A 21,890-nucleotide genomic window follows, 5' to 3' on the forward strand; every position below is an offset into this window, starting at 1 on the left:
AGTTCCTTATTAAGGCAGGCCTAGACCGGATACCGGTTGTTACGCCGTTGATGATGATGATGCCGAGAAGCGGGAAGAGAAACTTACAACAGGCTTTTCGTAACAATAACAGAAAAAAGTTTAAAAAAATGGTTTGACGAATCCGGCGTTGATCCAAGATGACGATGATTGAGAGTCAACACAAGTTGGTTGCCGAATACTTTTCAAGAAGATTGTAGAGACGATATTTCCCCTCAACGATGAAAGTGAGAGGCTCCCGCACCTTCTGGAAAGAACCAAACTCATATTATCGGGTTTGTTTTCTAGAAGAGTTTCTTTTTGGAGGCCATTACTTTAGACCATTGTTCATAGTGAAGAAATGAAAAAACGCGGTTTAAAACTCTACATCCTTAATGCGCAAATGGTATGGAAATGGTCTTTATCAAAGTAGCCTACCGTCAAGTAGGAGAGTAGAGAAAGGCAATGAAACTGATTTTGAGCGGTTTTCCAAAGCTTTGCGTCAACTCATTTAGAAAACACCCGTGTGCGACACTCTACAGGTTGGGTTGGAGGAAGAACGGGGCACGGGGGATAAGACAAGGAATAGAAGTTTGAAATCATTAGCGTCAAACAGACAGGGGCAAGTGAGGAAAGAATGGAACACGTTGGCAAAACTCAAAATAAAAGAGGGCCCAGAGCTTTCGAAGTAAAAGGAAGATCTAGAGAAGCTTCGTAAAAAAACGGAAAAGGGATGGGATATGGCTCTATCAAAATATATTCTGCAGAATCAGATTAAAAGGGAATGAGGGTTCTATGAATAATTGACGGAGGAAAGTTCAATCAAACGAACTTGAATGTAGATTATATGCTATTCCAGCTTCATCAATGGCAGTAGGCTGATGTTTTCCAAGGCCGTGTTAATACAAAACTGATCATCGTGTACGATCAACGAGTTCTTGTCACATCCGTTGAGGATTTTGATAACGAAGCGGAGAGGATGAAAAATCCATACGAATTCATGTTACGTGGGAACGAACCCTGCAAGATCAGATATCGGGGCCAACGGGAAAATCAGCAACAGATGGACATCGCATTGCTATGCAAACTTATATAATACAAAGTTGTGTTTTTGTATAGTTGTTGTCTACGGCAGGGCTATTTTCATGGCTTTTGGAAGACTGCCAAAGTGGGTGTGCTTCTGAAGTCACCAGAAAAGGATAAGAGTAATCAGCGGTCGTATAGTGTCATATCTCTTCTTTTGACCTTTGGCATGGTCCTGGACCTGGATTATGGTCCGACGATCGAGAGTTAAAATTTTTGTAAATTTCAAAGGTACATTTGACTATCTGAGTTGGTCATCTCATCCGTGGTACGGAAAGTTCGTATGTGAGCTGGCAGGAAATAGCCCTAGAAGAGCTACTTCATGGTAGGAAAGCCTTCGTCCAGGGTGTCAACGAGCATGTGTGGGTGAATGTGGATTACGACTGTCCACAGGGATCTATCGCAACTGTTGAGTGGACCTAATTTGGTGGTTGAATGCGTGGCTTACGTGCGAACCTGATGGAGTTCAAGACGCGTTTAATCAATTTAGGGTATATGTTGAGGGGTGTGACCAGGTGTAGGATATATGTTGAGGGGTGTAACCAGGTGTCCTAATAGCGGTGTCAATAATGTACTGCCGTTCTTTATTGAAACCGTATTTTGAAAGAGGGTATGTGATCAGTCGGTGAATCATGCAATTATAGGCAGCCATTTTTTGGGAAAATGTGTGATGTGAAGTTACCGGTATCGTTCTCTGCGTTGCTGTAGGCTTACGGTATATCTCGAACTTAAGCTTTCCGTTAGAGTTGACGACATTTAGATCCAGGAAAGGTAGAACCCCATCCTTTTCTACCTCTAGTGTAAACTCGATTTTATTATGAATCTTGTTTATAGAGGAGATGACCATGTCTATGTCGTCCCTACTAACGATCGCAAATACGTCGTCTACATACCTAAACCATACTTTAGGCATTATTCCCCTCGATTCAATTTCTTCTTCGATCGATGACATGAACATTTCAGTGAGTAATGGCGAGAGGGGGTTCCCCATCGCTACTCCCGAAGTAGTTTTGTAGAATCTGTCCCGAAATGTAAAATATAATAGTTTTCGTTCATGCAGAGCCTGGCAAGGTTAGCATAGATACGAACTTTTCTTCTCCATTCCGGGCCAGATCCAAACTGGTTCAGCCATCTCTCGAGTTCGAAAATTGACTCTTTTACTGGTGTGTTGGGAAACAATGCCTTTACATCAAACGACACCATCACCTCGTCATCACCCATCCTCTCAATGTGTTGCAGCTTCTCTATTAATTCATGGGAGTTAGCAACTGAGTACTTACTATTCGTCGTCCCCAGGTTCTGGCACTCATTAATCAACCACTTGGCTATGTTGTACGTCGGTGAGTTCGAGTCCGCGATAATTTCTCGCATCTCATCTCCTTCCTTGTGGATCTTCGGCTGACATCTGATTCTTGGAAGCGCAGGATTAGGCATTCGGAGTCGCTCAATATTCGGGAATACCACACTAGCTTCCTTCAACGCTCAATCAACCCTTTTGATGGATTCAGGCAGTGGGTTGTTCCTCAGTTCGAAGAAGTTTCCACTCTCCAATTTTCGAAAAACAGCCTGGTCATACTTAGTTTTTTCCATGACGACGACGTTGTTCCCCTGTCCGCCTTGAGAAAGTATAGCGGCTTATCACGAAGTTCACGTATTGTTTTTAAATCGCGTTTATAAATCTTTAACGGCGCGTTATTCCGAATGATTTTTGTTAGACCCGAACGAATTTCATCCTTGGTTTCGTTATCCAAGAATTTTATACCCGCCTCGATATTAACCACGGTTTCGTCGACAATCTTGGTTGGTGGTACCGCGAACGCAAGACCGTTGTTTAACAATTTAATTTCGTTATCAGTCAGTTCAATATTCGTTTTATTTATTACAAAGTTATCGATATGCGCGACGTTATTAGTATTTACCTGTGGACTCGATTGGCTTTTTAGGGTGGCGAATTTTTTATTTAGAACGCGGCGTCTCTTTATATGATAATTTCACATTCAAAAGCCCGGTGTAGTTTCGCGGTTAGTTGCTCAATTGGCAGACCCGATTCTGCGGCTTCTTTTGCCATTTTGAGGTGTGTGCTGTATGCCCGTAATGTGATGCTATTCTATTTCGCGTACAGAGAATTAAGGGGGTCATCCCGTGTGTCGCATCCGCGGAATCGAATTTTTTTTTTTGGCATCAATTGTATCTAGATATAGTGTAGAATAAATGGGTAAAATGATTTTTTGATATTCGGAGCCGTTTGGAAATTATAGTGTTGAACACGTGATAAGTCACATGCCAGATTTATGTCGATTGCCGTAATAAAGCTCGTATTTATCGGTCCGAATAACGTTCGAATGACTTCGCTAAAAGGACAAGAATTGAAGCCAAAGCTATACATGTGTTTCTTGAAGAAACCTAAGATTTATGGATTAGGTATAGCAGATTAATAGTCAGTTAAGGTTTTAGGGCTAAAAATCCCATTCTACTTTTTAAATGCGTTTTTCTCAAAACCGCATGTTGAAAATCGGCTGCCACATAGCCCAAAATCTATCCAACCAAATTCTTTGAAATTTTCAGGATTTATTCAGAACATATTTCTACGGTCCGCAAACTAGGATAATTGTGATTCATTCAGTAGTTTTTTTTTTATTCATTAAAGAAGCCCTAAAAAACACTAAAATTCAGAAAAAAAAGTTTAACACGGCACCAAAAATTTATCTTTTAATATTTTTTAATAATCCTAGTTTGCGGACTGTAGTTAAGTCTTGACGTTAAAACGGCACTTACTTTTTTTCTTTACGATGATCGTAGCGCCCTCTAGCGTGGCAGCAGAAAAACACCTTTTTTCGGAGATGGGTGTATAAATTGCTCTGTATTTCAATAACGAATTAAGTAATCGGGCTGAAAAAATTACTACGCATACTCAAGATATTAATAAATATATGGTGAAAAATTCGTGTTTGTATCTTCATCCAGTACGTCACAAAAAAATTCTAAAAACAGGCAAAAAAAAATGGCCTTCACACGGGATGACCCCCTTAAGAGTTGTCGTAACGTTTTGCAGTTCTAACTTCAGGATTAGTTGCTTATTATCGCGACCCGATTTCAACTTAATGCGGTGGGACTTCGGTATTACGCGGGATTTAATGCATTTCTTTAAAAATCGGATGTTCTCGTTGTTTCTCGCAATTATTTTCTTCAGCCTCAACAATTTGTTGAATTCAGACTTCTGGTTGGGTACCATTTCTAAAATGTTAGATGTTGCCTTCTGTTTGTAGTTAAGTCTAAAATTGATAGACCAGTAGCTTACTCCAAACTACAATTTTTATTTTATTATGCATATATATATTTCGGGAGCAACTTACTCCCTTCATCAGTACAAAGCTACTGAAAACAATTGCGATTCTACGGTTCTATTTATACTAAAAACACTAATTACCTAAATTACTTTTACCAATTTAGAAAACGTAAGTGGCAGCTTAGATAGAGCGAATGTAGGAAAGGTGAGGTCACATATGAGTACGTCAAAAGTGTATCTGCCAGAGGAAGTTCTGCTGTGGACTTCGGATATGAGATGGCCTTCCTCCTGATGGGGCATGGTATTTTGAATGAGTTTTTATTCTAGGGGAACCTTGTCTCCTGTCAGGGTTGTATTCTGTGTGGGGCAAACTCAGTGGGCTGGTTCCATCCATTACCCACACATCACTGCAAAGGCTCCAACAAAATTCATTTCGGAAGTGGTCTGAGAATACAAATTCTACTCAACTCTTTGAAGAATGTGGCCAAAATATCAACCAGTGAATATTTTTTTCTGTCTCCGAATTTATAGATTGTAAAAATACGCTGATGGGTTGAAGATAAAATGGCAAGTAGGGACCATGTATGCATACCGGAATGCTATCCAATTCTGAGAGATGGATAAGATTTTTGTATTACTTAATTTTAGATATTCCCCTTGTTCATTACACCCTCAGCTCGTAATAAATGAAAACTACAAAGCCTATAACCGGCTATTACTTTGAATATAATGAAATTAATATAGTGGATGTGTTCCGCCTCCGAATAATGTACTCGTAAACTAATATCAACCAACATCAAGTATGCATCTAGATACAACCACTTTTGAATATTAATAATAAAATTCCCATAAATTTTCTTTTTACTGAACATCTTCAATGCGGTTTCCTTGAATTAGTGAAAACTCAAGGATCAAATCTACAATTTTTGTTGATCTTTCAAAGTCAAATAAAGTTGAGTAAAGATTCTCTGTGGGTGTTGTTTGTGTTTATATTATAATCCACGTATTTATCTGCTAGAACGTATCTGAAGTTCCGTCGAGTGGTCATAAAGTGTTGAAGTTTATTAGTAGTTGAACGACACACAAGGTTGGAACTCTAACGCATATCTAGGCCATTATACACTTTTTAGATACTTTTGAAGATGGTTGCTTCTGCTTTAGTATAAACCTCTTGAGTGCAACCGCATTGTTCTCCCCAGAATTAGATTCAATGCAAATTCATATGTTTTTCTGGGTTTCTAGCGTTACAATTTGGTGCAGCCAAAACTTTCACCTGGATCACCAACATTTCGCCACAATGTCATAAAAACATCTTCGAAGCCCGCCAGACTTGTCTAGATGAACATTTTAAATTAGACTCGGATTTGAATTAATGCCTGGAAGGTGCTGGTTTCGCGATGCGATTAAACATTGTGTTGAATTCTGCCATTGTAATAATGGTTTTTGAGCAACATGTGTATTGCACTCATGTGGATTGTGAGTCAGCATGAAGGCAACCGGAAAGTTTACCGAAAACTCTGCAATAAAAGCGTGAATAAGAGGAGTGTGAATGGAAGTAGTGAAATGGATAAAACCCATGGAGGAAAAAATCTTTCATAGAGCCCCGAGGTTTCCATTGAACAGCAATAATAAACTGAAACTTCGGAAGTTAAGGTTTTTTTCAGTTCAACCGGCTTAAAGGCGAGATCAATGACTTCCGATGCAAACGAAAATCTAAATTTCGTTGTGAGGTTTGTGTAGGTCTACAATAATTGTAAAAATAGTGAATAAAAGGGGAAGCCCAAAAGATAAGGTAGATACATTTCATTGACCCCGTAAATATTTACATTCCATGCTGGTCCCAAGCCTAGATAAAGAAGGAAAGTTGGAGGCAACGTACTTTGTACCACCCTCAGTAAGACAAAAATAAAATGCTAAGATCAGGGAAAGGAATGAATAAAAGATAGTTAGAGTTATTCCAGTATGAAAAATCCTACCTGATCTCTCTAGTTCACAAGTACAACGATAGGTCGACCAAAAAAATGCATGTGTTTAGAGATCCTCCTCGCCTCGAAGAAATGCTAGCTCGTTCAACAGGACGAGTTCCGATCCTGTCAATGAATGGACAAGGGTTCTTGACGCATGAATGGCGTTAAGAAGTAAGTAAATTAGTCCGAACAAAACAAGTACATATCTGCACGCTAAATATTGGCATCCTCCTTGGGAACATCCAGGAACTTGCACGAGCCTTTCGGAAAAGGCGCATTGATATCTGCCCTCTACAGGAAACCCGGTGGTCTGGTGCCAAAAGCTGCGCCGTAAACCCGAACGCGGTAAAAAATGGCTTCTCTATTTTAATAGCCCACACACTCAATACGGTGTTGACATTGCCATCTCAGAAGGTCTCCGTCACATCATTAAGTTGAACGATTTGATGATCGGTTGATAGAGTCCACCATTATATCAGCTGATCGCACTATTCACTCCTTCACCGCGTATGCACCACAGACAAGTCGACCTGATACCGAGAAAGATGACTGGCATGAAAACACCATATGTTGTGGCCACATCTTCGCGATGAGAGCGGGATTTTATTCGGCTTTTTCAGGATTAATTTGATGAAATAATGCATTCTATAGTGTGCAATTACCTTAAATTTCGCCACATATTTCACATTATTGAATGCATTCGGTCAAATTGATGGTGACAGAAGGGAACGATCTGCTGCATCGGTCAACCCTGGTGCGCCTGTTGCCGGCAACATGAACTCAAAAAGTTCAAGGTCAAGTTTAACGGGACCGGCTGATCGGGAGACAGCTGATTGACAGAGCAAATCATTTTTGGTTCATATTTCGGACTTGCTGAAGGTGAGTGTGCGTTGACAGTCGCACTGTTCTTTGTGCGGATAAAAAGGGGGAGCGCGAGAAATCACAAAGCAAATGGATCGAAATCGCGAGATTTTATTGAAAGGTTGTCATATCGGGAGTAACTTCTTTTTTGCTTCTATTTTACAAGCATCTCGTATTTCTTTAAGATAATTTCACGAAAAGGTGAAAAATTGGTGGGATTCGGTGAACATTGTCCAGACGGATCGAAACCGCAAAATTTATGAAAAGCCCTGAGACCAGCGTGACTGAAGAGGCTCGCAGATGTTATACGCTCCTTTTAATAATGCGCAAAACACGACAAGAGTGCGAATTATACTCAACGAAAATCCGCCCACAGTTCAGACCAAAGTTTGGCCGTTCGAGCCGTTTTTCTTTTTATTTTCCAGGTTTAGTTCTCGTTAGGTCGTCGGGAATTCCTTTGTTCGTTTGGCTATTTTTAGACCCAGTGCGGACCTACGCATCGGGATAGACACGTTGACTTTGTAAAAATGACACATGAGGGATCAAAGCGCTCAAAGGACCCCACATTGCATTTCTGGATCTAGAGAAAGCGTTTGACCGTGTGGCACGCGAAATTATCTAGTGTGCTCTACGACAACACTCAGTGCCAGAAGAACTCGCGCGCTGGTTTCACCACTACTACTATCCGAAAATTAAAGTCCGGAATATGGCGATGATGATGATGTTTTAATAATAACAATCGTTGGCACAACAATCCATATTCGCTCAGGGCCTTGAAATGTGTTAGAGCACTTCATTCACCACCGTAACGGTACACTACAGGACTATTGTACCCTGTAGGAGGCAATGCGGTCAGTACAGCGCTCGCCGGTAATTATTAGCCTGATCTGACTCCTTTACTAATTCACAACTGAGTCAACTAGTACCCGACATCAAATCACGATACAAATCCCACTGCCACTAGTGAGAATTGAGCCGCGACCTTCCGTACAGCTTAGTGGTCTAACCATTAAGCTATCTAGATACACCGAGCAATGTAGTCATCTCAAAAACGCGGGCATGCCTGCATTTGATTTACCGCGAACTTTATCAAGGACAAAAGCCAGTTCATAGAGAGACAAAGAACCATATACACCTCGACACTCTTTGTATGGACGTAATTGAGCAATGAGTTGAGTATTTAATGGATTGATCAATAAACAGGACACCGGCTAGTTGGAGGTCCCGTCACTTAATGACCACGAAATGGTGCGTGTACTTTATCGGCTTAAGAACCATAAGTTGTTAGAAACTGGTGGGATTAAATTCAGTTGGTTAGATTGGAAGACAATCAATTTCGCTAAACGGTTCATGAATTTATGCTCAAGGTTTAGGACTACGAACCAATGCCTGACTGAAACCAACCCCCTCACGAGGAAGTTAACATCGCTCAGTGCAATTCGCCTGAATGGCATTGATCTTGAACACAGTTGATCTTGGACAAGTTTGTGAATACCAGGAAGGATTAATCCACAAATGTGGAGGGTTTCAACTATGTGTCCGAACTGAACCAAAAGTATTTGAAGATGATCAGTGACAGTCACCATTTGTTTTTTTAAAATAATTAAGACTTTTTTTGCTTTTCCACTAGTGTTATTTATAATTTTTGCATATGCCGATATTTCGGGAACCACTTGCTCCCTCCATCAGTGGTACAAGTCTGAGGTAGTCTTAGTGATTTCAAATAATTTAATCACTAGATCACTGCAGGATTATACCACCATATGTTCCCTGGAAAGATTGCAATTCAATCATATCAGGAAACTGTAAAACAAGATTTTTATTTGGAAAGTGATGAATAATGAAGGTTTACGGCTTATACAAAATAGAGCAGCACCTTCAGGGCGCTTGAAAGAGTCGCAAGACCGATAGCCTGTCTCCAGATGTCAAATTTGTTAGAAGCGGCAATGCTGAGACAATGCTGTTCTCAAAACCTAGTTACGGTCAAACGCGGTATTTGCTACCTTGCAGTATGATTCTTTGTGTCCTGCAAGTGTTGGACGAAGTCTTATTGTCAGACTAGCAAAACGAGCAGATTGTTTTTTTTAATTAAAACAACCCTAATATCTTTGATCGCATATATCGATATTTCGAGAGCTAGTTGTTCCCTTCTTCAGTGCTACTAGGGTTGTCCCTAATTAAAACGCAACCTGTACTTTGATGCCAAAAACCACAAAGATGGAATTCTAAGAACACGAAGCAGACAAAGTTCAATGAACTTCTTGGGTATAAGGTATAAGGGTATAGGCAACTAACGACTCTTGGGACTTAATTGGGAGCCCTAAATCGCTCATTTTCAGGAAGTTTTGATTAAGTTTCTCCTATTACCAGGGACAAATGCAATAAAACAATGTCCTGGTGGAACCGAGAAGACGAAATAAAAATTTCAAGACGGTGCAGAGTCCTTGAAAGTCATGAGTCGGCTAAGTTCTCTCTTAAAAAACTAGATGGAATTTTTGCAAACTTTAGAGTTAAGTCTGTACAGATTCTATTAGAGCAATGTACATCATCGGGGTGAACAGGTGGCAGAAATGGCCTGTGAGGTGTTGCCAGAGGGATATCGACGACCGAGAGCCCGCTTGCTGACTCCCAAAAGTTGCCGGTACGGCTCGGTCTACATGAATCGCCCCATTGTCCTACGTGTGAAGGTGCAGCCGAAAATGAAGAACTCGTTTTCTACGCCTGTCCAAGATTTAAAAGTTCAAGGAGAAATCTTGAAACAGAGCTAAATACCCTTTGACGGTGGAAAATCTGATAGGGGACATGGTGCAATCAAATACAGCACCATAGATCCACCAGCAGCTGAAAACGAAAAGGTGCAGCGGAGACATAGAAGGGAAGCTACCGCAATTAACGCCAAGCACAGCGGTAGCAGCTCGTTTAGAGTGAACAGCTAAGAATCGAACAGCCCCGCCAGAACGGTGGTCCAGCGGGGAGAGTGTGTAGAAAATATGGGAGATTTTAGTCGGTAAGAGTCCGGTATGCGTGTCTTAAATTCTGGATGCGTATCCATTATGGTTTCCCCCCTGTCAGAAGAAAAAAAAAGACGAACAGACAAACAGACAGACATTGAATCGACAAGGTTTTATTCCGTACAAAACCTTAAAAAAACCAAGAAAACAAGCCTCTTTAAAACAAATATATGGGATTATGGGCTGCCCAGGCTGGCCTCTTCCTCGACATAAGAACTTAGGGTTCATGCAGTAATATAGATGCAGGTTGCTATCATTATAGTGATATTAAACAGAAGAGCTTTCACTTGCAAAGATTGGTCTGAACATCGAAGTCGATGGTAAACGACCAAAAGGCAGACCTAAGCAACGGTGGCTTGATACGCTGGACGGGGATTTGAAAGCCTCGAGATTGCACCCAGATCAGGCATTCGATAGAGCCAAATGGCGAAGCCGATCACGACGAGCCGACCCCGCTTGTGAACGGGACAAAGGCTGAAGAAAAAGAAAGAAACAGAAGAGCTTTCACTGTAATCTATCTTCACTGCCAAGAACTGTATGTCTGGATATTACCAGTGCCGTGAGCAGGACATCCGGTGCAGCAATAAATGCATTACACAATTTGCAGTCCTTGGGAACATATATTCAAAGCAATGCAATTAGTGCAGCTTAAAACTAAGTTGTTTAAATATATTGGGAGACAATAGATGGGAGGGACACAGACCGCCGGTAGTATTATTGGAAGAACTGGATCCAGTTGTTGTAATGTCTTCTGATCAAGTTATCGTCAAACTCAGAAGAAAAATCGGGCATCTTAGTAAAAGATGGTTCAGTTTGCCCGATGTCCGGCCCAGAACTGGAGTGCCAATAGCATTCTCTAATGCTGCTATCAAAAAACTTCCAATATTGACAGATGGGAGACTGTCAATATTGCTAGACACACCAAACTTTTCCTTACCTACAGACGTATTATTGGCATTTGGTCTCACCATAATTCACAAGCTATGAATATGTACAGAATAGGAATAATAGAAGACGATAAGTGTCAGTCCGTGCAATTCATCGGCTAAAAAATCATAAGTCGCCAGGAGCCGATGGAATTACAGCCGAATTGGTTAAATATGGAGGCGACCAGTTACACCAAGTGGTTCATCAACTTGTCCTCAAGATATGGGACAGCGAATCAATGCCTGACGATTGGCAACGAAGCATTATCTGTCTCATATATAAAACGGGAGATATCACACAGTGCAGCAATTATAAAGGTATCACGTTGCCGAGTACCATCTATAAGATATTCTCCACTATCTTGCTAGGCCGGATAGCCCCATAAGCCCAGAACATCATTGGCCCATACCAAAGAGGCTTCACTCCGGGTAAATCAGCAACAGATCAGATCTTCTCTCTGCGGCAGGCGATGGAAAAACTGTTGGAATATGGACAACAGTTGCACCATCTGTTCATCGACTTTAAAGCCGCCTATGATAGCATAGCCAGGGTAAAACTGTACACGGCCATGAGAGAATTCGGTATCCCGACGAAATTAATAAGACTGACTAGGCTGACCCTGACCAATGTGCGAGGCCAGATAAAAACAGCAGGATCACTCTCAAGTCCATTCGACATCAACAACGGTCTACGACAAGGGGATGCCCTATCATGCGTCCTCTCTAACCTGGCCCTCGAGAAAGTGATCTCTGATGCTGAGGTAAATGCAAAAGGTACGATCCTCTTTAAGTCCACCCAACTACTGGCCTATGCTGACGATATCGACATCATGGGAAGAACCACCCGAGACGTACAAACTGCCTTCATTCAGATCGAGCAGGCGGCAATCGGGGCGAGATCTTGGGCTGCACATCAATGAAGGCAAGACAAAATATATGGTGGCAACGTCAGCACCGAAGACGAATCAACCAACAACATCAAACCGCACTGGTCAAACACAAACACGAACAAGAATAAGGATAGGAGAATACAACTTTGAGACCGTTGACAATTTCTCCTATCTAGGGTCGAAAGTCACAACCGATAACAACTACGATGATGAAATCCGCGCACGGTTGTTGTCAACCAACAGAGCCTATTTCAGCTTACAAAGACTGTTCCGCTCGAAACGTCTCACCATAGGGTCAAAGCTCTTACTGTACAAGACTATGATCTTGTCAGTCCTCATGTATTCCTCGGAAACTTGGGTTCTTAGCAAGGAAAATTGCGAACTCTTGGCCGCGTTCGAGAGAAGAATCCTCCGAAGAATTTTTGGCCTCCTACATGAGGATGGACGATTCCGTAGCCTACACAATGACGAAATCTATGAGCGATACCATGACCGTCCGGTTGTGGATAAAATCCGGCTCAATAGGTTATGGTGGGCGGGTCACTTAATCCGTATGGATGAAGATGATCCCACCCGGAAAGTCTATAAGGGCAATATCTATGTTAGAAAAAGAAGACGAGGCAGACCCTGCCTAAGATGGAGCGATGGCGTGGGCCAGGACGCCAGACAGCTTTTAGGGATATCGAATTGGTGGACCTCGGCGCAAAACCGGGATGTCTGGAGTTCCTTATTAAGGCAGGCCTAGACCGGATACCGGTTGTTGCGCCGTTGATGATGATGATGATGATATTCGGTCGAATTGATCGTGACAGAGGGGAACGATCTGTCGCATCGGTCAACGCTGGTGCGCCTGTTGCTGGCAACATGAACTCAGAATCTTCAAGGTCAAGTTTAGCGGGACCGGTTGATCAGGAGACAGCTGATGGACAGAGCAAATCATTTTTGGCACATATTTCGGACATGCTGGAGGTGAGTGTGCCGACAGTGTGCCGATAATGCGCAGTTAGGTTATCATCCTTTATGAAGTTGAGCTCTTTGATTTCTAGGGGTGTCACAATTGAAAGATAAACGGGAGCTGGTTGCATTGAAGTCACATCGAGCGGGAGGATTCCTTTTGATTTTCCGTGATTTTCCTTTTTCAATCATGGAGAATTTATCTAAAAAGATTGCAGCTCGGAGGATTTTCCATAGTTAATTGTTTCGTACAGTTTTATCGGAATTTTTGTGGATTTAATAGCCTAAGAACTTGCAAAGTTAGCCACCAAGTCGAAATTGCAAAAAGGCCACTTACAGTATTAAGTTTCTTTCCTGCGTCAGTTTCACTTGAAATTGTGTGACATGGAGTGTGGCCACTTGAGAATTTAATTATAGTTTGGGAAGAGTTTTGCATTCCGCGTAGAGAAAACGCTATACTAGTTTTCCACTCCCAGTTTTTTTGTTGATTTTCCTTTGATTTTTTCGTGAATCGTTGTACGATTCTGTTCGCGAAGGAATGTTGGCTGGACTGCATCATTAGCCGATTGTAGTTAATGTATATAATATTGAAGCGACTCCGTACTCAGTCAATAACTTGGAGATCTTATCACTCGGTCAAGTAATCAAGCTGCCTGCGCGTAGCGCGTACATGAAGAAAATTTCAAGAAAGTTAAGGAATTTTCCTTTGGCATTGTGACTGAAGTTTTCAGTAAACGCCAATTCTCGCCGTTCATCATGACAGCCGTCGCGTTTCCTCGCGGTCTTTGTTATTCTTCGACGGAAAATTTTTACGAAAATCCACCTATTTACAACCCTAACAATCTGCGCTAATATTGAATTAGTATCTGACTCGTCCATCCTTCCAATTTCTGTCCGGTAGACCGATTGGAACAACTGAGAGATTTCTGGATATTATAATTTTTTTTCTTAGCTAATTGCTATCCGGACACAGATGATGTTCTCCTAGCATCTAATAGCAAAAATTACCTCGAGTAACTTGTCCAAATATGGAATTGTCACCTGGAACACAGTCTCAGATTGAATTTGAGTAAAACTGAATTGTTTACGACAGATTCCCACGAAACAGGCACAGGCGCAGGCTATCAGCCAATGGAAAACTGCGTTATGAAATTGCTTCACGCAACCTGGATGAAGTGGCGTTCCACTACTGGTGTTCTTTGTGATCGACGTATAAACGAATGCCTCAAATCTAAAATTTACCGCAATGTCAGCCGCCCTGTCGCTCTCTATGATTCTGAGTGTTGGTCGACTACAAAAGGCAATGAGCGGCGTCTTGCGGTAATGGAGACGAAGATGTAGCATTGGACTAGTGGCATGACACATTTGGATCACATCCAAAATGAGGATATACGCGATCGATATGGGATTGCACCGATCGTGGAAAAAACTGCGAGAGAGGCGTCTTCGATGGTATGATCATGTAATTCGCGCCAACGAGAGATTCACTTGCCAAGATTGGTCTGAACATCGAAGTCAATGGTTAGCTACCAAAAGTTCGGCCGAAGCGACGGTAGCTTGATACGGTGGATGAGATATAAAAACCTCGCGATTGTATCCAGATCAGGCATTTGATAGAGCACGACGAGCTGACCCCGCTTGTGAACGGAACAAAGGCTGAAGAAAAAGAAAAAGACTCTCTCTCTACTGAACAGGTGGCAGAAGTAGCATATGAGGAGTTGCCAGATCTCCCATCAGGCGCGATCGCAGCTGGTGGATAGGAGCATACCTATAGATGTGTAAATATGTGTTCATGAAATTTACTTCTCCGACTGTGCATGGGCTGTTTGCTCATCTCTGGTGCGTGGACCAAAATAGCTATGGGTAGGATACTCAGAAAACAAAATCAACATGGAGAAATTTAGAAGGAGTAAAGTTATAAAGTTACGGTGCAAAAGCTCGGAACCCCAGTACAGGCATCTTTTGGGAGTGGGTAATCAGGCTCCCGACGGTCGATATCCCTCAACCGCAGTGCCTCGGGGTGGACAACTTGGCCACCGTGGCATCTAATTCTTCAAGTATTTAAGATTTGGTGAAGGAGCTATTCAAACGAAGCGCAACTCTGTCAAGAACACCAATTGTAAACACAAACAATGATGGGTTGAAAGAAAATAGCCGGTTAGACGGTTTCGACATCCATCGCACGTTGTTTCCGCGGATGTACCACAGGGCTCCGAATTGGGCCCACTAGTGTGGAACACCATGTACAACGATGTATTTAGTCTTCCCCTTCCGGAAGCCACAGTGTGAGTTACGCTGACGACATAACGCTGGTAGTTATCGCAAAGCATCTCGCAGATGCTGAGTTATACTCAAGCGAGGCAATCACTGCTAAAAGTTGGCTAGAGAGCTCTGGTCTGACCCTTGCGGAGGAAAAAACGGAAGCGATCCTCATCACTAAACATCGGAATAGAATGTATTAGAATCGGAAATCATATCATCAGTTCCAAGCCGACCATCAAATACTTGGTAGTGATGATAGACAGGAAGCTCAGTTATAGGCAACACGTGCAGTATGTTTGCGACGAATCATCCAGTGCAAGCACGGCCCTGGCAAGCATGATGCCGAACGTGGGAGGGCCACGGTATACCTCTATGTTGCTTACAGCCAGGGTGATGACCTCAATTATGCTCTGTGCGACCCTATATCGGAGGGAGGCGTTGCGGATGTCAGTTAACACTAACCAAACGAGTGCAGTCTACAGGAGGACAGTTCTGAGCGTATGCTCCGCCTTCAGGGCTGTATCAGATGATGCAGCACCAGCCATCTCGGAAATGATGCCGGTTGATATTTTGGCAGATGAGATGGTGAACATATACAATGCAAAGCCAATCTTTCCCTTATTGTAGACGATGAACGTTGAGAGGGAGAGATCCATAAATAGATGGCAAGAGTGGTGGGAATACTCGAGAAAGGGTCGGTGAACTCACAGGCTCATTCTTGCCATTAAAGAATGATTGGAGAGGATTAACGGGGCACGGAGGATATCGCCAATACCTGCTCAGGTTTAAATTGGAGACCTTACCCGACTGTTCAAATTACGATGGAGTCCCAGAGGAACCAGAGCATGTATTCATTCACTGTCCGAGATTTATGGGCGAAAGGAGGAATCTAGAGATGCTTGTAGGAGAGGTGCTGGTACTAGAAAATCTGATGCCGAAAATGGTGTCACGTTAAGAGAATTGGGATGCAGTCAATTCCATGACCGCATGTATCCAGAACAAACTGCAAAAAGCAGAGGAGAGAAGAAAAGCAAAAAGCGAAGCTAGAGTGGGCTGACTCCACCCCGTGATGCAATACCTTATGGTGGTTCCGCGGGCCAAGGAGGGAGACAGGGCTGATTTTAGTGGGTCAAGATCCCTCATACTGGTGTGTCCGGACTAGTGTCTTTTGAAGATTTCCACCTCCTCAATAAAAAGAAAAAGACAGACATTGAACCGAGAACTGGATCCAGTTGTTGCAATGTCTTCTGAATATCGGATCCCCACACATCTGTTTGGCAGACTGTATCAAGTTATCCTCAAACTCAGAAAAAAATTAAGACAAACCAGAGAAATGCGTGATGGGATGTACCGAGGTCGCTGTTACCTCGAAAATTACTCAGGAATATAGAAACTGATTGAAGTCTACAGAATCGGTTTTGTGTACCCGGTCCCTGTAGTGCACAGGGAAGGGAAACCTCGAGCGTTTTAGTAAAAGAAGATTCAGTTTGCCCCATGTTCGGCCCAGAACTGGAGTGTCAGTAGCGTTCTCTAATGCTGCTATCAAAAAACTTCCAATATTGACAGATGGGAGACTGTCAATATTGCTAAACACACCAAACTTTTCCTTACTTACAGACGTATTGTTGGCATTTGGTCTCGGCATAATTCACAAGCTGGGCATATGTACAGAATAGGAATACTAGAAGACGATAGGTGTCCATCCTGTAATGAGGAAGCCACAAAATATTTTCTATGTGAGGGCCCGGTTTATGGATGCATCAGGCATCAGATTTTTAGTAGTGATGTGCTCCAGCTGCTGCGGTTAGCATCACATCCGCTACCGGAAATCTTGCAATACATGAACGAATCTGGGATGTTCCTTTAGACCTTTTGGCCTCTCCATCACCTCCTAGATAAACACATATGGGTGAGTATTCCACCCAAATTTCACGGAAAGTCGTCCTTAGATGTGAAAGCCATTATTCTGGTTGGTAGCGACGAGGTCTGGTTATTTAGAGACTTCTTCACTATTCCAAGAACGTCCCAGTTTATATTCTGGTTTGAAAATTCCTGTTCGTGTCGATTCAATAACAGTTTTGAAGTATTCCAATCAAAAGGTTCACTTGATTCTACGTACAGGGAAGATCCGTTGGGTAAGATCCTTGTAATCGTGCGAAGATTATCTGATAACGGGAGTGAACATCGAAGGCAAGGACCTCAGGATCGGATCTGCCAAATACCAATATAGTCCCTCTCTTTTTGGAGATATTGTAGCTTTTTATCAGACTTCATTGCACTTGAAAAAGATACAATTTATGATAGCCATAGAGGGTGGTCGGTATCTAAAGCGATTTCTCTCAAAAGTCATAAATTCATAACTACCCATTGACGCGCTACTTCGCCACTTTACTTGCTAGCCTTTTACATAAAACCGTAAACCATTTCTACAGAACAATAACTCAATAACAATCTTTCCATAAAATCTCGGAAATTTTTCATTATTTACGAATAATTACTAACTTGTCGGCTGCACATTTTCCTGCCATTTATCCAAAATAAAATCTTATTATTCATCTTACAAAGGCCGTCTTAACTACTTTTACACAATTATGTATGCCATATCATTAGTGAAAATTAATTATTTCCACAAAATCACTGAATCATAATAGATTTTCACGAATCACAAGATTCACACAAGTTTTCACAAATTCAACTGTTAGAAATTCATTCAGGCTTCACCGCGGCCAAGAGTGAAGGAGGTTGAATTTAACAGTGAGCACTAGGCGCCTCCGGAAGAAGAAACTCTGAACAATACTTTAGATGAAAAGGAGTAATCACGCAAGGTTTCCAGTCACGTGTAAAATCACGTGGATGGTTCAGGTATTAGATCATCCACCCGCATATCCAGCAACAATAGGCCGCGTGTAGTCAGTTAAACGATGGTTATTAGTTTATGAACTTCACTAGATAGATTTGGGGGAGTATTGGTGAAATCAGATACTAGATAGTTCGAATCAAATCAAGTTTTGAATCGAACTTCATTTGGTTCTATTTTCCCTTTCACATTTAAAGATAGGTTTCCGTTTCGTTTTCCGTGTTGGCTTTGCTACTTAAGTTTTCCGGATCGATCGACTGATTTATCTCTATTTTCATTACCCCTAGGGAGCACAGGAGCACAAGGACACTAGTTGCAAACGTCCCGAGCACATTTACTCGCCACTGAATTTTTCAAATTTTTCCTGAATTTTCAAAGTTCACGAGATGTGCTTTACCGGAGTATTTACCAGCGATCACCGATTTTTCGTACTGTTCAGGTGAACTGTTACCTGACTGACTTTGGCGGCGCTTCGTTGATTTTTTCCCTACTCCGTACACAATAAAAGTAGACTAGCGCGCCAGTGCTAGTCTAACAACACTAGCAAAGATAGCATCAATATCTAGCGTATACAGTCCATAGAAGGTTGCGGGAAAACTTTTCATTTCACATCATCGTTGCCGTGAGAAGTGGCGGCTTTTCCTTACATTGCAACGATGATAGTACGCGATGATAATGAGATGAACTGAGCGGCTCAGGTGAGTGCCAGTCAAGCTTTTGTGTTTCCACCAACTTTATGGATAATCAATCAGTGGGGAAATGGAAGAATCAGAGAAAACGGGAGATTTCGAGTTTTGGAATTGCATTTAGAGCAAAGATGCTATAAAAGCGATGCAAATATTGAATGCTCGCATTTCTGCCAATTTCTGAGGTCAGGAGTCTAATCTTATGAATGTAGAACTTTGTCGATTTCATTTGAAAAAGAACAGCCGGAAATCAGATTGCAGCCAGTATCTTATCGGTGGAATGTAATTAGCCATTCATTCATTTGGTGTCACTATGTCTGCGGCACTGTTAATCCCAAAAACTATGTATATCATAAAGTCGGATGCGTTGGGTTCTAGTACTAGTCAGTCGCTATCACTATATGCCTTCTCCATAGTCGTCATACTTGATACTTAGCAAATTTGATACAGTTTTTGCAATCTTTGATCAAATAACCACTCCAGTTTGGTTCCCCAAGTCTACAGAAATTCACTGGCTTGAAGCTCATTCTTAATTGAAATGAATTCAGTTTTTTCATGGCTACTTTAACCAGATCCTTAAGTCCAGACTAGCTCTACTACTGTTATCTATCTAATGACACCATCGGCCGAACAGTTCGCCAATATACTGAAGGAATTCAGTGAGTATGCAATGAACTGATATCAATTCGTCTCCTCCACTACCGCTAACTCATCTCTCTCCCCAATGATATCCTCCACAATATCAAATTCAAAAAGAGCCTTCGGGGGAGACTATTTAGAAATTGGTATTCTCCGCAGTCCTCTCACCTCAGTGAAGAAATCCGCAACAGGTCAATCCGCCTACGAATTTTATCCTTATATACCGACTACCTCCACAAACGGCTCTCCAACAACGCATTGAACCCTGGCACCTTCAGAGAAATCAGAGAAACTTGTCCTTGCCTAGGCAAAATAACAGGTTTTCGGAACCATCTTTCCACCGTACACAAACTACACAAAACCTCGCCACTTATCCCCTCAATCACCCGGATCGACCGGGAGAACGTCCCAGCCATCCATTTGGTCAAACCGAACATGGTCACGGAATCGACCGTGGCGTCGAAAAACAAGAAATCGGTAGGCCCTGACTAAATCACATCCATAGTCCTTAAAAAATACGTTCCAAGTATTTCCACCTTTCTTGTCTCAATTGTCAACCACTGCCGTCTAAACGCCGCTGATTGGAAGAATGCTCCCAACTCCCATCCCAAAAAAAGTGAAAACCCTCTTTACCCCGAGAGCTACAGGCTTATGTCCATCCTTTCTTCCCCCGCCAAGATCTTCGAGCGGACTATAAAGTCCATTATCGACGAGCACTAAAACTCGAATTGCACATTTCCCGACATCCAGTTCGCAAACCGACCTTAGCACTGAGAGATTTTTCGGTTGGGTAGTTTCTGAGAATGGGTCCGTTAAAGAAACCATCATTTTCCACCCCTCCCACTCCCTGCCTTTCTAACAAATCTCAAAACTAAAAGCGGCTTCGAAAAGTATAGATCTAGACCTTTCATTTGATACTCCACATATTCGGTGAAATCATTTTACACCCCCTTTTACATGTATGGAATCTCAACGTAGAAGGATATCACTAACTGCATGTCTGGGGCTTCATAGGCCCCACCTTCTCACCAAATTTCGTGTCAATCAGTACAGCCGTTTCTGAGAAAAGTCCGTGTGACAGACAGACAGACAGGCAGACAGACAATGAACCAATTGTTTGTTTTGTTAACAAAACCTTAAAGACAAACAAATCGACAATAGATGAAGAGGTGGCAATACCAAACGCATCACTGGACGAGGAGCTGCTGGCAGGATACAGTAATTATCGGGAACAGCATACTCGTTGCCAGCCGTAGCACCGCTGCGCTGAAACTAACCGCAGGGACCTCCTGCAGTGAGGCGGCAGAAGGAGTAGTCGTTTCCAGCCCGAAATCCACTGCTGTCAAGCTACGTTTAGCGAGTACCCGACATAGTACTCCTAACCTGAAACTCTCCCCTCAAAAGTAAAAACTAACAAGAACGTCGGTCACCGGAAACCGGCTAAGAAACGAATGTCCTCTAGTGTCCTGCTTTAGTACCAGTACCAAAAAGCCATGCGTATTCTCAGTAAGATTGCTAAGAATAAGGAGGCCGGTACTGTCAACGAGCGGGATGAAAAGTTCCTCGCTAAATACCAGGCAATATTTGCGGAATATAACAGCAAATGCCTGGCAGACAAGCAGGAGGCGAAGTTCACCGCTCTCAAACGTAATCGATGTCGGGGACGAGGTCGAACAAAAGCACAAGCGGAGCAGACTGGGCAAGAGCTCGGACGCTAAGTATTCTCTGGAGAAAAGCAAGCAGGAACAGCCAGCCGACGGGACACGAACTGCGAAATCATTGAGCGACGTGGCCAGAAGGCACCCAAGCCGCAAACTAGCGCCAGAGGTGTAGACGAGTGTTGAGGCCAGCCTATCGGAGGTGGTCATTGAGCATCTCCTGGAACGAAAGACGAACACATGGGATCCACCCCCCGCCTTGATTCCTCTCGGGTGATCCGTGTGTTCCACGTTATAGCTTGCGAGGGCCAATTCTTCAGGGACTTTCTCGGTTCGTTCGACCCCGGGGAGGGCGTAAAACTCAATGTCGTCCCCTACAACGAACTTCTCAGGAGACCAGTCGCTCACATCTGGTTGCCGAAGATCCATGTGGATAAGGACAAGGTCGTCCAATCCCGTATGCAGGTGCAACCGGAGCTCTGCCGTCCTTCCCGGCAGATGCTTTGAATGTACTTCAGCGAAGCGGTTTTCTCGAACGCACACAGTGTATCCGAGTAGTGTGGTTTTCCAGGTTTCGCCACTGTATTTCAAACAGAAGTACTAGCGATACTGGAAGTTTGTCAATGGCCAGAGCATGATCCGAGTCCCAAGCGTAGCGTAGCCATTCTGGCCGACAACCAAGCAACTATTGAGGTTTTGTACTCATCGGCGACAACCTTCAGGCTGGTGGGGCAGTGCAGAAACGCGCTGAACAGTCTGGGTGGCACGCTCAAGATCACCCTCATCTGGGTTCCCGGTTATAAGAACATAGAA

At 42.7% G+C, this 21,890-nt stretch overlaps 1 protein-coding gene across 5 annotated transcripts in view; it reads right to left on the reverse strand.

Annotated features, from left to right (window-relative positions):
- The window catches only part of LOC119656695, a 554,004-nt gene that overhangs the window by 347,930 nt on the left and 184,184 nt on the right, over positions 1 to 21,890 (reverse strand). Inside the window, exon 1 of one of the 5 annotated variants that reach the window (XM_038063195.1) lies at positions 18,492 to 18,620. The exons of 1 other annotated variant lie outside the window; for it this stretch is intronic. The gene's annotated coding sequence lies outside the window, so the exon portion shown is untranslated. Of the gene's footprint in view, positions 1 to 18,034; positions 18,279 to 18,375; positions 18,621 to 21,890 lie in introns of those variants that run through there. 3 more of the 5 variants (XM_038063194.1, XM_038063196.1, XM_038063197.1) reach the window with 3 other exon arrangements.

Source organism: Hermetia illucens, chromosome 5 (assembly GCF_905115235.1).
Source record: "Hermetia illucens chromosome 5, iHerIll2.2.curated.20191125, whole genome shotgun sequence".
In the NCBI taxonomy this organism is placed as follows: Eukaryota; Metazoa; Arthropoda; class Insecta; order Diptera; family Stratiomyidae; genus Hermetia; species Hermetia illucens.